Here is an 18,405-nt window from a genome sequence, read left to right as displayed (position 1 = left end):
ACAAAAGACCTTTTTACCGCTGGATCTTCAAGTCGGCGTGTGTTGAACCGCCGCCCGAGTCTCTCCTCCCGTCGCTGGATCCGCGCCATGCGTAGGCGGATTTCGCCGATTAGAAGGTGATGGTCAGACGCGATGTCGGCGCTGCGTTTATTCCGGACATCAAGAAGGCTCCGTCTCCATTTTCGGCTGATGCAGATGTGGTCGATCTGATTTTCGGTATGTCCATCACGGGAAACCCACGTGACTTTGTGCACTGGCCGATGGGGGAAGAGCGACCCCCCGATCACCATGTCGTTATTGCCACAAAATTCTGAAAACAGCTTACCGTTCTCGCTCATTTCGCCGAGACCATGGCGTCCCATGACACGCCCATAGTCCGTGTTGTCGGAACCGATCTTCGCATTGAAGTCGCCAGTGTAGATCTTGATGTCACCCTTTGGAACCTTATCCACAACGGCATTCAGTTGACTGTAAAAATTCTCCTTGTTCTGTAGCTCGGCAGCATGGTAAGGTTACGAACCCGCGTTCTAAATCTGGCAACGATTATCCTCTCATTAACAGGCTCCCACTTGATGAGCGCAGCACTTGCCTGGACGCTAAGTAGGAGACCAACTCCACGATGGCGGGGAGCGTTTTCACCTCGAATACCAGAGTATAGTAGTACCTGTCCCGACGGCAGTTTGTGTTCTCCAAAGTTTGGCCAACGAACTTCACTCAGTCCCAGGATTTCTAGCTTCATGCGTCGCGCCTCGTTGGCCAGTTGTGCCAGTTTACCCTGCTGGGCTAACGTCAATACATTCCATGATCCAATTCGTGTCCGTTGTTTTGCGCTAAAAGTCGTTGCCGTTATATCAGTTCGATGTCTTTCTCTGTTGGTTTCTGTAACAATTGTAAAGGTTTCAGAGACAGTAGGTGGTTGGCCTAAGGTCTCCTATCCGCCGTGATGGGGCTGCCATCTTAGGTGTAGCTTCCGGGGAAGAGCATTTCTTATTCAGCCGCTGGATGCCAGTCAGACGCTGTTTGAGCCACACCTCCATGGTGAACAGACGCTCGGGTTGGCGAAGCATTTCCTCTATCACCGTGCTATGGTTACCGCGCCAGTGTTCGCGTCGCACCTCCTCACTCTGCTATTGTCGGATTGACAACATTGCTCAGGCTACGCCAAACAGCTGTGTCCATGTTTCAGCTGGCAGTCTTTTGTGATCATATGACTCGTGGAGGCGTGAGGTAGGAACTTGTGAGGACCGGAGCTAGGTATATCGCTCTTTCCAGATTGTCACTCACCATTTTGTAGCCAAACTAAAGGCTAACCAAAATTATCCAGGCCAGGATGGTGGAGTTCAGAAATAACGATTTTGCCAACAAGATTAGCTCTCTCCCAGATTGTGCAAAACCATTTTGGAAGACGACCAAAATTTTGAAAAATAATTCGAGACCGATCCCTCCGCTTTCCTCTGTTGACCAGAACTTGGCCACACCATGGTGAGCCCCCATGAGCCTGCCGTACTGGAGGCAACGTCTAGAGTCGCTGACGACTTCGTAGTAGTGCATTTCGTGGACTGCTGAGTATTAAATCTTCTCAAAATATTATCACAAGTTCCAAAAACAATGTGCATGGGTACAGGTTGAACGTATCTCAACACAATTCAAGTTTACGTATTACGTATTTTCTAAAATAATCATAAACATTCAAATTTCCATAAACAATCATTCATCCCATCCATAAAAACTTGAATTACCTTGAGGTACGTTCATCCTGTACCCATGCACATGGATAATGTTTGTTTAAAGATATTCAAAAATGCCATCTCCCATGTTTGTTGGTTATCTACTTTCAGGGGTAAAAAGAATGTTTACCTGTATTTCGATAAACTTTTTTTTTTCATCACGTTTTTGGTCATTAAGTAGCGTAGAATACACTTAAGTAATATGTTTTTTGGGTCAAATCGGGCTTAAATTTCCCGAGAAATTCAAGTCCGAAGTCAGATTTTACATATAATGTATTACAAAGAGTTTTATATAAGTAAGTATGGTAAATTTTGAGGTACGTTAAAAATGAACCTCAGATTCGGAATGTACGCTATTGGTACACTACATTGGTGAAGGTTTAGGAAAGTTTGATGAAGATTTTCGAAAAATCACCCGTCTATTCAGCAGGACACGCTAAAACAAGGAATTTGCGAGGTACGTTCAAAATCCTTGAAGGTACGCTATGGTACGCTGTTGGTACACTACAAAAAAACATAATTTTAACAACTTTTGTGAAAAGTGGTCTGCTGGATAGATTGACATCAGTCAATATTTTATACTTTCGAGTACACGTAATTTAGAAGCTTATAATAAACTTCAACAGGAACAACTTCAAATAAAGGAAAAGATCTATCCAATTTAGAGAACAATTATAATGAATTTACTATCGATTTCCACAAAAATCGGCAACTGTCCAACTCTATTAACTGTATGCCAGTAGATGCATGGTTAAGAAAACTGATTTTCTGGGCTTTTCTCCGTTGAATAGCCTATTATCGGTGGACCAACACGAAACACAAATCTGAGAAAGTCGGTCTTCTTCTTATTGACCCGGATGGGAATTTAGCAGGAAAGCAGTCCTAAAGTTTTTGTTTTAATATTTAGACGCTTGGTGTCTTCCTAGAAGTTTCAACTTTCATTTTGCAAAAATATTAACTCTGAGTACAGCTGGCTTGCCCCTAGGAAAAATATCAAAGACGCCAATATTACAAAATCCAAAATGGTCGAAAATTAGTTAAAATATGAATCATTGCCCATAACACACAATTGTGCAAAGTTTCATGCAAATCGGAGAAGGTCGAGTCAAATTTTTTTGTTTATTTGCCTTTTGGCCTGGAACTGCCAAGTCTACGTATGCAGTTGTAGTAGGATCATAAATTGCTGCTTGTTCAAGCATGGGAATTTACGGATCGGTTCGTTTAAAAACCGATTTCAAGATTAGATAGTCCAAATTTGATTACACATTGTGACGACAACAAGTGCTCAATCAAACATAATTGTACGCGTCGGTCAACCAAGTAACTGTGATTTCCAGTTTAAGCAATATTCGCTTTGCTTATCAAAATAGATAACCAACCACTCACTGCTGGCAGCAGGCCTTGTAGGGCGGCCGTCCGTCGTCGGTCGGTTCGATTGCGCTATGATGATCGTGATTCGTCATCATCATCATCATCATCATCATCATCGTTATAGTAGGCGCGAATCAAATATTGCGCCTCCTGCTCCTTTTGGCCTTCCGTCAGTTTGATCGACGCGTTCCGTCGTTGATGATTTACGGAGTGATGATTGATGGCTGCACTTGCCGAAACTGTCGAGCGTAGCCTTAATGGCTTATCGAAATGATGAATTTGTGAATGAAATGCTTCTGTGGGCAATGCATGCGAATTTGTGATTGACTTGTATGGGTGGGTTAATGTTGTTTTGTTGCCATCGGAAAAGGGAAGTCCATCCGAGACTAAGACCGCGCGACGATCGCTTAGTGATTTATGGCGGTATTTGTTTGTCCGGATCGCATCTGCTTGTGTATCAGAGGCACGTGACTTGTCCAAATGGTTGCGCGCCCATAGTTTCAGCGGAGGGGAATGAGATCATTCACGAAACCGCGCACTGGTGCAAGTGCGACTGCCGTACGAAAGTCCTCCTATTAGGCCGTTGTCGGAGCATCAATTTTGACGGAACGAGTTTTCCCTACAACACGAATGAGTGATATTCTCGTCTCTCGAGAGGAAAACTCACTCTGCCTGTGGTGATGTGCTTTCAAAGCAGACGGTAACTAGATTAAAACGACGTCGTTTAGGTGAGTGTTGATTGAAATATTGTTTACTCGGTCTAGTTACGTCAGGTTCTGCTTTAGTTGCGTGTGGGATGCTTCAGTTTGAACTGATTTGCCTTTGATGTTTTGCTAGGATTTTGGTGAATTCGAAACTTTTTCCTACAGCTGAATAATATCTGTTCCGTCTATTGATAATTTAGTTGAATCCGAGCTTATCGCGCATTGACCTTAAAGATTCGTAAAATGTATCATCACAGTAGCAGAATAAACAAAATCGTCAGCTCGTTCCGTTCGCATGTATGAAAATAACACGACAAACAACCCATTTCGGCCGCAGCAACAGCAGACAGTCAATATTTACAGTCGATTTGCTGCTCGAAATTGCTCTTTCTGATGGTGATTCGGTCTATAGAGAAACATCGGAATGTTTGCCTTTCCAGGGGTCCATTAAACAACGAGGTGGAATTCACGCAATGCAATTACAAATTCTCCACTGCATTTCCCACTTTCGTCGCTGTCATAACAGTGCCATTTTTCAACTCCCGAAAACATTTGCGGACAGTACATCTTTAACGTGTTTTCAAGAATAATGACCACATTCAGAAGATTTATACTGGCATCTTAAATTCCACTTAGTGGAAATATTTTGACTATCCATCCCAAAGTAGACCGTTTTTTGCTGCTTCCACTTTCAAGTGGACGATGGTAGCCCTAAATCAAACCACGTAGGCTACTCGCCCGCTACTCAATCAACCAAAGTGGGAAACGTGACCAAATGCATGTATTTAGTACAAGCGGTGCACTGAAGATTGTAAGTGAAACCGAAAAAATAAAAACACAATTATTGCACCAAGGAGTAAGATTGCATTTCTCTGTTCCTACAGGCAGCGTCGGAGTCCAGTGGCAGTGGCTACTACGATTGACGTTACGGTGGTGCGGCTTTCATCATTCACCGAACCAACACCATCAGTGTCAGTTATCGCGGGTGACTGATCGGCTGCTAAATATAACGGACGTCGGTCATCGGTCGGCCGGCGGCGTTTGTTTACATTGTGCAATTTGTTGCAGTGTTGTAACGCTGATAGTAGAAACGGTTTCCAACAGATATGGAAGCGTGAGATTGTGCAGTTGCATTCGGTAGACTGGTAACGTTACTTAAATGATTACATTGGATCAGAGGTGACCAATTTTAATATACCAATAAATTGAGGGTGCTCTGGTTGTCGAACGTTGCGTGGAGGATGGTGGATTTAATACTCAAGTTACGTCTATGGTTGTGGTATGTGATGTAACGACCCTAGCAGCACACTTGTCACTGAACAATTGTGGTTACTTGTGCGCAACTTATTTCAGTCACAATCAAGTTGCAGCAACCAGTGTCTGATTTCCTTACTTACCCTCACACGCACTGAGTATAACTTTTACCCAGTGTAGATAAATTGCGTATAAGTGAACGCTGTCAACGTATGAGTGAAATGAACAAACGAGTTCATTATCCATCGAGGAATACGCTTTTGGTGATATTCATCAACGCTTGAGTATCCAACCAAATAAATGATTATTTTGAATATTATCGATCCCAGAGCCTAAAACCTAAAACCTAAAACTTCCTATCATCAATTCTGCAAAAGGCAATAATCGTCCATCGATGTGAGTGAGAAAAGCAACATAGCACGTTCCACAACGGTATATTTGTGTAGAATGAAAATAATCATTTCACATTTGATAGTCAAAATGATCCCCATCAAAATGATTATGAATATTGATATAACAATAGAACAGACGATAATGAATACGCATCATTGAATGAACAAAAACAAATGTTGACTTCGAAACTCAGCGGTTGCCTTGATCAAGAGAATGTTATCATCAGCGTTGCCAGATTGTTTTCATAGTTATCGGTATCACATGATAAAAAAAAATCGGTATTTATCGGTATTCACTATTTTAATTCATTTTATATTTTTTCAAACTTTTAGACTAAAATCGAAAGACGTACTTTCCATGTAAGTCAGAAGACATTTCTTGGAAATATTTGAATTTGTTTCTTAATGGTACCGACAAACCTTCCAGAGGAAGAATAAAGAAGATCTTGTGGAGGAAGTTTGAAGGAAGTTCTAAGAAATGTCGGAAAAATATCCGATGAGGATCTTCCAACATAAATATTGAGAAACTTCTGGCAAAATTTTTTATAAACTTTCGGAAAAATCCAAGAAAAGTTTGGAAATTGGAAGCCAATCCCGTAATAGCCATTTCCAGGTGAATTCAGGAGAAACTCGGAAAAACCTTCCAATAAGTTGGAAAAATCCCACGGAGACTGACTTATGGAGAAACTTCCAGAAAAAGACGAAAGAAACTTCTGGGAGAACTCGATAGATACAGAACTTTTATAGAACTTTAATTGAACTTCCTGAATAAGACGGACGAAACTTCCAGGAGACGCTGGGAGAAACTTCCTAAGGTAGATTGGAAGAAATTTCTGGAAAAACTCAGACGCCAGAGGGCTTACGAATGTCCCTGAAGTTTCGGAACATTACTGAATTGTTCTTTGGAATATCTCATAATTCCTCGGAACTTTTTGAAAGTTTTTGCAATTTTTCTAAAGTTAATGTTTTGAAGTTCTATGATCATTTTTGAAGTACTCAAGACTTCCCTGATTATTATGAAACAACCGGAAAATCTCTTATCTTCTTTAAAAGTCCCTGGATCTTCTTTAGCGCCTTATTTTTTTTTTAAATTAATGAACATAAGCATTAAAGTCCTCTGAACCCCCACATTTTTAATTTTTTTTTAAGTTCTCGAAACTGCCGATAAAAAACAATATTCCCTTAAAATGTTCTCACAATTTTCTAATGTTCATGTAACATCCCTTACGTTTCCAAAATTTTTATGGACTTCTCGGAGCTTTACTGCAGTTTTCGGAAATTCCCTGAGTTCTCGGATTTCATTTAACTCAATTCTCCGGAAACAAATGGAACTATCCTGAAAATCATTAAATTTCTTTGAAGTTCTTTGGACTTGTGAAGTTTCCAAAATATTTCAGTTTCCTTAAGTTCATTGGAGCTCTCTGGGTTTTCCCTAGTTTCGCGGGTTCTCGAATTTGAACAGAAGATAATGAAACTGTCTTTAATTTATCAGAACCTAATCAAAGTCCAAACTATTCTGAAGTTTCAGAACTTCTGAAAAGTTCCTGAAGTTTTCCTGAAGCTAATGGAATCACAATAAAACTCTGGAAGCATTTCTGATGTCTCGAGGAAGTTCAAAAAACTGACGGGAGCGGCCAAGTTTAAAGCAGAAGACGTCTTCACCGGGCAACCACGATATCCCCAGAAATCGCTCAAAACCGCTCTGACTGTTCATCGTTCTTCACTGTAGCTGGGTTGATCTCACCAATAGCTTCCAGAACCTTGCGCCTGTTTGACATCCAATTCCGAATATGAAGGCCTGCTTTTTGCTGCACTTCCACTACTGACAATGCCAACTCAACCGCCTATTCTTCTGTGTCGACGCTGTCGAGATAATCCTCGACGTAATGCTTATTCTTAATTGCCGCAGCCGCCCGTGGATATTCTTGCTCGTGCTCCGCCACATTCAGATTCTTTACACATTGAGACTGTGCTGGCGAACAGGTTGCCCCGAATATAGCAACGTCAGACGCCATAGTGACCATGGGCTGAGATGGGGAGTTACGGAAAACGAGTAAAAGTGCACTTCGATCAAGGGGTAGGTCACTCCGCACACCAATCTTGGGTCATCTTTTTTGTCAGTGTGCCGCAAGTGTGCCGCAGGTGTGCCGATTGTGACGGTCATAGAGCAAGCTGCGATTGTTTGTAAAATATCCATCCCGGCAACCCGGTATTTCTGACACCTTGAATGTTTTGGTTTGAAATCACAAGGATAAATCGGATTGAGCATGACGCGGGAAGTGGCGGGTATGCCAAATTTAGGTGTTTTGTGTACATATGATGATAAAAGTCCGCCCTCAAAGGTCTATCAGCGGCCAGAAAAAGCTGGAACCGGTGGGGAACATTGTTGGAGACCGACTATAGAGGATGAGGAATAGACTTCTGTTGTTTGTTTTGTGTGAGTTGAGCATTATTTGAATTAAAGGTACCAATAGGTTCTGATTAACTGCCTCTTTCTCTTAAGCCCACTCTAGAACCTACATTTCGTATTTAGATCTATAAGTGAACTGCTGGTTCAAGTTCCTCTGGTATATTCAATTAGAGGAGGTTCCTGAATATACAGTCAAACAGCACGTAATGTTGTGAACAACTTCAATGACAGTTGTCCAGCAACGAGATTGTGCCGGAGGTGTGCCGATGGATGTGTCCAAGCTGTGGTGAATCTAATTTCAGCACAATGTGCTGAGTGACTTACCCCTTGACTTCGATCTTCTTCTCTGATGCCGAATTGCAAAAACATTACCTGAATATCCCCAGACATCGCCACTTCTCGTTCACGGAATTTGAACGTTACGCTCATTTGTGGGGTCAGCAGATCCGGCCCCTTTAGACATTTCAGTCGTCGCTCGGCCATCGGTCGGCTGTCAGGGAACTCCACAGCAGCCCTGTCTCGAATTTTCCGTATCGTCGTTCCTTCAAGGATCAAGCGGACGTATTTCTGGAGCAATTCAAGTACAGTTGTCTCCTGGATTATATCGGACACCCGCCTGCCAAATACAATAACTCACTTTCACTAATTCACTTTCACTCATTAACTTTCACTAATTCACTTTCACTCATTCACTTTCACTAGTTCACTTTTACGATTTACTTTTACAATTTACTTTCACTATCACTTTAAACTTTAACAAATACTTATTTCGTTTACTACTTGCAAACTAACTAACGAAATACGTATCTGTTAAAGTTTAAAGTGATAGTGAAAATAAATAGTTAAAGTGAATTAGTGCAAGTGAATTAGTAAAAGGGAAAGTGATACAATAGTAGTAGAATTGAAAGGATCAAACAACGTAAAAAGTATACAACTATTCTACTAAAACGCTCATCAATCAATTTAGAATACAATACGGTTGTGCAAAACTTCATGGAAGAGGTCAACCGCTGAGTCCGTTAATTCGTATTTGGCAAAGTATAGAGTGAACTCAACAATATCAGCGCTTCATGTGAGAGTAAGCTACTAGAATGACATAAAACAGGTGATTAATTTATAAACATTATTTTTCTATACTTAATTTTGTGTGACTAAAGGGTGGAACGGTCAAAACTTGGTCGACTCAAATTTGGCGTTTTTTTTTCAATCGTGTATTTAAAAAAAGTTGAATACCCCTAATTTTTAGGTCTTTGTGTACTGAATGTTGCCTTTTCATCAGTGTCATTCCCACTAAAGACTTAACAAAATCCAAGCCCTTAAGTACTCATCACCCCCCCTTGGTATGTCAAGATCACAGCGTTCACAGATCGTTCGCGCATAAGCGAAATTCAAGCAGATTGATTGCGTCAGAAATTTGATAAAACGATGAAATATACGTCAAGGAAGGAACGGTATACCGCCAACAACGAGCAAGTCGTACCCAATGACAAAAACCCTCTAAACTCTCCGGAGCTGCACCCAATTGAAAAATATCGTTAAGCGGAACCTCAAGAAAAAAAAACTCAGAAAACAGTTGGAAATGAGAAACAGTTCAAAGCAAATTGACGTTCAGCATCAAATAAGGTTGATGCAACAGCGGTACAAAATCTGATGGAAGGTGTGAAACGCAAAGCCCGACAGTTCACATTTGAAAAATCGGAATCCTAATCAAAGTCACTTCAAAAAGAAACCAAGTTTGATCATTTATTCAGTGAGCACTTAATCATGTTTGACCAATTTTTTACCGTTCCACCCGTTTATACCTCGTACAGACTATGGCTTATATCATGTAATATAGGCTGTCTTCAAGAGGTTGATCATTCTGCACCGTGTGGGCACACCTGGGCACACTCATTGGCACTGTTTGGCACCCATGGTTATAATTTTTCATGATCTTCAAAGTTACTGGTAACACTGGCAACATCAACTACTTCTTCAGTGAGATGTCCGGTCAGCAGCGATTGGATTGCATGTCGGAACAAACCTGCGGACCGTGTATTGGTTAGAATGTGCTGTCTTGTAGGTACACTACACCTTTAAGATTCAGATTGTCTTGAATCATCAGAAGGACGGTTTGCGGATGCAAGGGGAATGTCGCACTTTGGAGGGAATTTTATGAAGACACCAATTGGGTTCCGAATGTGGATTTGAGATATACTACCAGACCACAGACAAACAGACATAACACTCACAATTTGTTCATCGAACATGCATTTAACGGACAATTTAAAAGTATAGTAGTTGGTAGCACCGCCACCTGTGGCGCTCATAGTCGATTCCCTTGCGTTTGACGTTTATACACTACCGCCATCTGTTCTGCGTGGTGCCCACCACAGTGTACTCAACAGATGGCGGTAATGTTTTAGTGACGATGTTTTACAGTGAGAAATATTCAATGTGTTATGTCTGTTTGTCTGTGAAGACTATCAGGGTGTTTTGAAAGAAATGTTTCGAGATAATTGGATCGCATAACACAAGCTTTGGAACTGTCTTGGTTTAGGGTTGTATTTTATTAAATAGAACGAGTAGAGCTCGATCCTAAATGATTCTTAACTTATTAGGGACCCGCATAAACAATAACCATAAGAAGCGCCTAACCACCAATTCGGGATATCATCCCAACTTTATGTGGGATAGTCGTACCATCTATGATATCGTTAGAGTATGGTACCCGTTTATTAGGGGAGTGCACTGCTACTGAGTAGTAACGATTTTTACTATCTATGATATGCCGTCACACAGCTTCGCTGCCTGGATGAAACCACCAAACTGATCGACAAATCAGGGATTGCATTCTTGTCGCTGTAAAAATTGCCGCTATTGAGAACTTCCAGTAAGCAAGCCAGCGATGACCACGAGTTATTCTCGCTTTCCACCTTGGTGGAACTAGTCCGACTGATTAAAAAAAAAAGGAAAATGGCTCAAACGTCGTTCAATGAGCAGGCCCCCACAGATAACGCCGGAACGGAAAGATAGGGCAGTGAGGGGAGGGATCCGTCGAAATTAAACACGTTGCACGCTTCACGTTAAAATTCATGCTACAATTTGAGGAGGAATACTTGAAAACCATTTACGGTTCTGGCTGGGAATTTGATTTGTAACGATTGAAAACAGTCGTGCTGTCGAAATACCGCGTTGCCAAACATGTCAGTATTCACAAATAAGCAAAGCCATCACGATGTCATGGCACTGTTGGCACAGCTGCGGCACAGCTGAGGCACACTGCAATGAGCACTAATACATCTACTTTTCACTGGAAATCCTATGCATGAGTGCTCATTGCAAAACATCATATATGACATGATATAAGCCATAGTCTGGACGGGGAATTGATTGCATCAGCTTCTTAAAATTGCTGGTAGAGGTCGTCTTAAAACTGCTTGACAATATGCATCGCAAATAACTAATTATGAGTTAGGAATTCAAAATGGATGGGAGCTTTATTTTGTTTGATCGAGATATAATATTTTAAATATGGCTAGGCGATGACAAGGTTTTGCTTTTCTATTTAATACCAAAACAAACTTAGTGGCCAATAGGATTGCATACAGTTGATTTTCCTGAAAATCCAGCAGTGAATACAGAGGTTATTTTTCAAACACCACAAAGTCAATTTAACCAAATGTACCGTTCCGATTCAAATTTCGGACGATTCAAATTTCGGACACTTTCATTTTTAATTAAATATTATATCCAGTTAGAAACAAAGTAATAATGTTAGATGATCGTGGAGGGCACTAGTCAAAAAAATTTAAAATTTACAAGACATGTGGATCATATTCGACCGAGATAATCAACTTTTAAAAGTGTCCGAAATTCGAGTTTAAGTGTCCGAAATTTGAATCGGCACCTTCAGCAAATACCCCCAGAAGACGGTTAGAATGACTCATATATTGAATCTACAAAAGCTATGGTCAGCTTCCACCGATAACAGGCTTTATTTTATTTGGATGAAAAAGCCTATGAATGGAAAGCCGTGGAAATTATATTGCCGTTTGAGGGAAAATAATTCGACGCAACTGACAGCCACAGCATGCTATTAAAGCTGATAATCTGACGCCAAGTGCTAATTTTTCTCTGAACTGGCAATATGTATTTATCACCGTTAAACGTTTATATTTGACACTTGGGGAATAACTCAAAAACAGCTTGCTGTGTTCCGTGCATTGCATATTGAGCATCACTCATGATCAAAAGCTGTCTTGCCCCTAGGATTAAAACTAGGACTAAAATGAAATTATGCACGATATCGATTTAACCAAAATTGAAATTAGATTTGATTTACTAGCGCTGTCAAAGTGCAGAAAATTATCTTCAATCATGGCCACCTTGGTCTTTGCCATAATGGTAATCGTCATATGGCTGAAAGAGGTGATTCCAATTTTATTGTGGTCGAGCGTAAAAAGCTGGATACCGTTTTCAGCTTAGACTGACTGCACAAATCAATGATTGCTACTGCGTAATTGATCAGAATCAGTGGGGAATGGGGTTGAGAGTGACCGAACATTCCGATCAATAACGACGCTGGCCACGTCCGTGCAATCAGGTGGGAGATAGGAAGGAAAGTTAGAGTGACTATTGTTGTTATGGGGACCGTGTTTACCTCTACGTTCCCACAAAGATCATAGGAGGGAGGTGTTGTTAGTAGGGTGGGGTTCGTTGGATCAGGATTAACCTTGATAAGTAATGTGATCATTGTTTTGATATAATGGCAGACGAATCCGGAGCTATGTATGAGAAAACAAACCGATCCTATCAACCCTTTATTGTAAAGAAGCCTGGGACTGAACACATGATTTTCTGCTCAGTAAGCAAAAACGGTTGTACTAGACAACAAAGCCCCTTACATCAGAGTAAAGCCAATATGACCGACGATCGTTTTGAATAAGAATCACATGAAATAACAGAAACTGAAGAAGTCATCTATCGAGAAGAAAAGAATAGATCCAATGCGATTGAGATTTGAACATTTCAGCTTATTTCGATTACCTTGTCACTTTAGGAAGGAGAGGAGGGTGTTGGTGATTGTCTACGATTCATAATGATTTCAAAAAAATGCATGCACTATTATCTATGCGGAGGAGGGTCTGCGTAGTTTTGGCCCTTTAGCCCTACAATTCAAATGTTATGTTATGATAAATCTATCACTAAGGCCTGGTGCGCTTTGAATAATTTATATGAAACTAAGGTAAATTTCAGGCAAACAATTTCAACCATTTCATATATCTGAGCACAATGATGTGTTTTCATTCCCATAGCCTTTGATCTATAATATTATGTATAAATCGAGAATTAAATAAAAGTAACTCCGTGGGTCGTTAAGACATTTTTTGCCAATGTAATCGCACTTGTTTAAAATAGTTTCAGTGCCCCAAAATGAATCAAATTTTGGATTTCGGTTCCATTTTTATTGAAGATTGCATCCATGTTGAATGCAAATACGTCAATACCCATCAAGAATCCGGTGGGGTTCTTTAGGGGTAATTAGGTAATTGCATATTAGTAATCTGCATTACAAATGGAACTGAAATCCAAAAAAATATCAATTTTGGTACACTGAAGCTATTTTAAATAAGTGCAGTTCTGAGAACTCTCGACTCTCGATCTTCCAATAATTTTACAAGCTCTGGGAGTTTCAAGAGTTCTGAAAACTTGTTGCTAGCAATTTCAAAAGTTTGAATAGTCCTAGGATTTCCGAAGATTCTATCTGGGCTCCATGTTAAGAATATCGACATTCCTGAAGCATCGAATTCCCCAAAATCACACAAGTAAAGGGTGATACGGTCAAAATTTGGTCAATATCAACTTGACGTATTTCTTTCAATTTTGCATTTAAAAAACCTGAACACCCCTCATTTTGAAGGTGTGTGTGTGTGTAGAATGTTGCTCCTATTTTGATTTTGGAATTCACTCTTCAGTTGTCAAAATGCCGTCCAAGCAAGAAGAGCAGCGTATCAAAATTTTGCTCGCGCATCGCGAAAATCTGAGCTACTCGCATGCAAAGTTGGCAAAATCGCTAAAAGTTGCCAAATCAACCGTTACAAATGTAATCAAAGTGTTTGGGGAACGTTTGTCGACAGCCAGGAAGTCTGGATCGGGGGGAAATCGAAAACCGGAAGCCGCTGAGACGACAAAGAGAGTTGCCGGTAGTTTCAAGCGAAATCCTAACCTCTCTCTCCGAGATGCCGCAAATAAGCTGGGTGTATCGTCTACAACCGTGCATCGAGCCAAAAAACGAGCCGGACTATCGACTTACAAGAAGGTAGTGACTCCAAATCGCGATGATAAACAAAATACGACGGCCAAAGCGTGATCCCGGAGGCTGTACACGACGATGCTGACGAAGTTTGACTGCGTGGTAATGGACGACGAAACCTACGTCAAAGCCGACTACAAGCAGCTTCCGGGACAGGAGTTTTATACGGCAAAAGGAAGGGGAAAGGTAGCAGATGTTTTCAAGCACATGAAACTGTCAAAGTTCGCAAAGAAATATCTGGTTTGGCAAGCCATCTGTACCTGTTTCTTGAAAAGCAGCATTTTCATAGCTTCCGGGACTGTCAACCAAGAAATTTACGTGAAAGAGTGTTTGAATAAACGTCTGCTGCATTTCCTGAAGAAACACGGTTGTTCCGTACTGTTTTGGCCGGATTTGGCATCTTGCCATTACGGTAAAAAGGCCATGGAGTGGTACGCCGCCAACAACGTGCAGGTGGTTCCCAAGGACAAGAACCCTCCCAACACGCCAGAGCTCCGCCCAATTGAGAAATACTGGGCTATTGTCAAGCGGAACCTAAAGAAGACCAAAAAAACTGCTAAGGGCGAGCAGCAGTTCAAGGCAAACTTGCTTTCTGCGGCGAAGAAGGTGGACAAGGTGGCTGTACAAAATCTGATGGCAGGGGTCAAGCGTAAGGCCCGGCAATTCGGATTTGGAAAAGCGGAAGCCTAACTGAATATTTTTCCTGAATTTTATACTAATTGAACTTGAAAAAGAAATTTAATTTGATTTTTTAAATAAACGATTTCACCGATTTACACGCGTTTTCCCTTGACCAAATTTTGACCGTATCACCCTTTATGTGCAATTCCGAGAATTTTTAAAGTTCCACAAGTTCCTAGTACTGTCCATAGATTCAAGGAATGATAATTCGGAATTCCCTTAATTTCGAAAGTTTCAACAGTTCCAAAAGTTCTGGCGCTCCCACAGTTTAGGCAGTTCCTAGTATCTTGTAGTAAAAACTGTAGAATTTCCTAAATTCTACTAATGGAGTCACCGTCTGGGGTCAAACATGAACCGAAGTTTGATAGATCACTATTACAGCTTTGTACCCTCTCTCCATAGAGCTACTAGCCCCTGGACGCCTCCAAAACTCTGCCCCTTGCTAAAGCAAAATGCTCTCCTGTATCCATACACAGTTTCAGAATTCTTGGTGATTAGGATCAAATTTGTATCGTTGTTATCGTGTTTTGGAAAACTCAACCTAAAAATCACAAAATTGTGTTAAGATAGTCATAAAAATTGATGATTATCGATGACCATTTCGCCCGTTTTAGTGATTAATTTGTAGTTTAAGAGTCGATGGGGAAATTATTCGTTTAAATATAAACTGAGATTACCACTATCAATTCATAAGCGATTAAAAAATTTCGACTAAACTCAAAGAAACATCGCTCAAACACAGACATCAGAATCAATGAATTTAACAATGTAAGTAAGTACCACACACCGTACGGTGAAATTATAATCTTATCTGTTACCACTGCTCTGATGTAGCAACCTAAAAGAAAATGTATTGTTCCCTAACAAATGTTGAAAGAATTTTAAAACCGAAAAAAAATTGGATCTTCTATCATACACATTTTCCATACGTCATCGAACAATGTTTAACGCAATCAAACATTCCTTACATCAACTTACGTCCACTGTATGCAAACATTAACTAAATAACGGATTTGCTGTTAAGCAACTCCAGCTAACAACTAGTTCAAATATTGAAAAAACAAAAAACTTAAGCAAAGGCAAGCACAATCTGGACCAGCAGAAGCCACTGGCTGCATTCTCGTGCTTCGGTTGCCCGGAACACGTTGCTTGACCTTCCCTCGGCTTGCCGCTGACGATCAACCCAAAACCTCGGGACCCAAGCGAGAGCGCGAGCAGGGGCAGGCGAAATTCCAATCTTTTTCCAATTTCTTCCACATCCCTGCTTCTTATGTGCAGCGTCGTCGTCGTCTCGTTATGCACACACGATGAAGCTATTGTTGTTGTTGTTATTGTTGTTGTTGCTATGCTACACCATATCAACCAACTACTCTCGTGTGTGTCTGTCCCGCTTGTCCGGGTTGATCGTCGCATTTCTCATGCCTGCTTCGATCGAATGAGCCCAAAGCCCATCGAAACGAAACAGAAAAAAAAGCAAGAATGTGTTTTCAAGTTTTCCAGTGTTTGTTCACTGTTTCTCCATCCGAGTCCCAAAGAAGAAAGATGTGTGGTTGTTATTATTATCTTCCCGCTCTCTGTCTTCATCACTCACCGTTTCGTCCTCGAGTCGATATGTTGGGTCGTTGTGCAGCCTTTGGCGGCAGATCGCCTTCGTCTCCTCGTTCGTTTGCGTTGTTATTAGTGGAGAATTTCTAAATTCTGACTCTTTCGACTTTTGAAGAAGTTTCCTCTCTGAACGTGTATTTGTGTCCGGCTGACACGGCAGGTTTTTCTTGACGTTTCAACTGTGTTTGTGCGCGCACCTTCTTCGGCCCAGCCAGAAGACGATCTATATCTTGCCTATCTTCAACCTTGCTTCCAACCGACGATACACGATCGATTTTGATTTCCCCGAAGTGCATCTATCATACACTCGCGTGTGTCTGCACTCACTGACTCACTTGTCACTTGATGGTTGAGTGGCTTCCACCTCTCACTTTATCACCGCCGAATTGCGATGATTCAAATTTGATTCAAAAGAAAAATATACATTCCTTCCGCGAGACAAAAAATCACTGAAACAGCACTTTTCTTCCTTCGGCTCTTGCCCGCCTCATCCCACACACTTCCAAAACAACGAGAAAGCTCACGTTAGCGCACACACCACGACAAACGATCATCCGCTCTCTTTCTCCTACTGCACTGATTTCCTTCTCTCTTGTGGATACTCTTCTGCGGGAGAACGCGATCTTCTGCTCCGCTTTATTTCGCGTTCACTTGTCACTTCGCATGCGGGTTGCTACGACAACGGCAAAGACGGCTACGATGACGACGGCGACGGCGGCGGCGAGATCGCACTGATCTTCGCCTTTCCTTGTACCTCTGGCCGTAGTTGGAACGGAACACTTCGGGGCTGCCTGCGCGCGAGGCTTGTTAAAAATACCACCCAAACGCAGTGAGCGAGTATGTATGTAGGTCCGCCAGCAATGATGAGTAGCACCCTCGGCTGACTCGGATTCGCTCACTTTTCTGCCGTGTGTTTTTTTGTTGCCTTCAAAGCTTTGCCCACTTATTTTTGGCAGAAAACAAATAAAACGAAAATCAAAATATTTCTTTTTTTCAGCGCCAAGTACTTTGACTCTTATGTCGTCTCCTTTTCGATTCAATTTCCGCTTAAATCCTTTCGTTTCCTTCTCAGACTCACTCACTGCACATCTTCCAATCGAACCAATCAATCACCAAGCAGGCTGTGATCCAAACACTAACTTCACTGGTCTACTATGACCCGTATTGTTCCGAATGTCAATAACACTGAGTAGGTCAAGCCTCATTCAATATCTTCACCCAAAGTTCGGGACCACCGGCGTTAATCTTGAGCAAAGAGAAGAAAAAAAACTGTATGTATAACCGATTGGCGACGAGGGCGAAGACGCGCGATCTTGGTAGAAATTTCTTTCGACCCGCGGTTACACCAAGAAACACACTTGCGAACGGGAGCGATGAATGTGGACGACTGACTCGCGACGACGTTCGCAACGAATGAATGAACCCGCCATCCGCGCCGTTTGTGTTTCTCCTTTTCTGACACTACTGCTTCTGGTGGTGTTTCGTTCATGGGTGTGAGTGCGGGGCCAAACTGTTGTGTTTATTTGAATGAAGGAAGATGAGGGAGAACCATGAATAAGTTGGTCCGTCCGTCTGGTGTGTGCGTGTGGGAGTCGAACTTGGAAACGAGAGAATGAATGATGCAACGGGCACGACAGAAGGTGAGTTTTTATTTACAAACAGAGAGTGGAAAGTGCATTGGATTTTAATCTTGAATGGCTTAAGACGGATGAATTGCCAGCCGGAGAGCGAGAGAATGAACTAATCTGCGAATGGCTGGCTGCACATGATTCAAATTAGTAGGGTTTAAACTGCTGGGCTGGTACAGTGATGGCTGATGATTTCAAACGATTAATTAGAACATTTGTTTTTTTTTTTAATTTTAGCATTTTGTTGATAATATCTATACAGTAAAATTTTACATTTACCACCTCTGAATACAGTACATTATTGCTCCTGATGAATGTGGGCATTAGACTAATGCAAA

At 41.4% G+C, this 18,405-nt stretch overlaps 1 protein-coding gene across 4 annotated transcripts in view; it reads right to left on the bottom strand.

Annotated features, from left to right (window-relative positions):
* Positions 1-17,835, bottom strand: part of LOC135704757 (interference hedgehog-like) — a 202,133-nt gene extending 184,298 nt beyond the window's left edge. For all 4 annotated transcript variants that reach the window (XM_065226246.1, XM_065226248.1, XM_065226247.1 and 1 more), the window contains exon 1: positions 16,426-17,835. The gene's annotated coding sequence lies outside the window, so the exon portion shown is untranslated. The remainder of the gene's footprint in view (positions 1-16,425) is intronic.
* Positions 17,836-18,405: the final 570 nt, after the last annotated feature.

This window comes from Ochlerotatus camptorhynchus, unplaced genomic scaffold (assembly GCF_037179485.1).
Source record: "Ochlerotatus camptorhynchus isolate MF236.1 unplaced genomic scaffold, CSIRO-AGI_Acam_v1.1 ptg000247l, whole genome shotgun sequence".
Taxonomy (NCBI): Eukaryota; Metazoa; Arthropoda; class Insecta; order Diptera; family Culicidae; genus Ochlerotatus; species Ochlerotatus camptorhynchus.
This window is presented reverse-complemented; position numbering and strand designations above follow the sequence as displayed.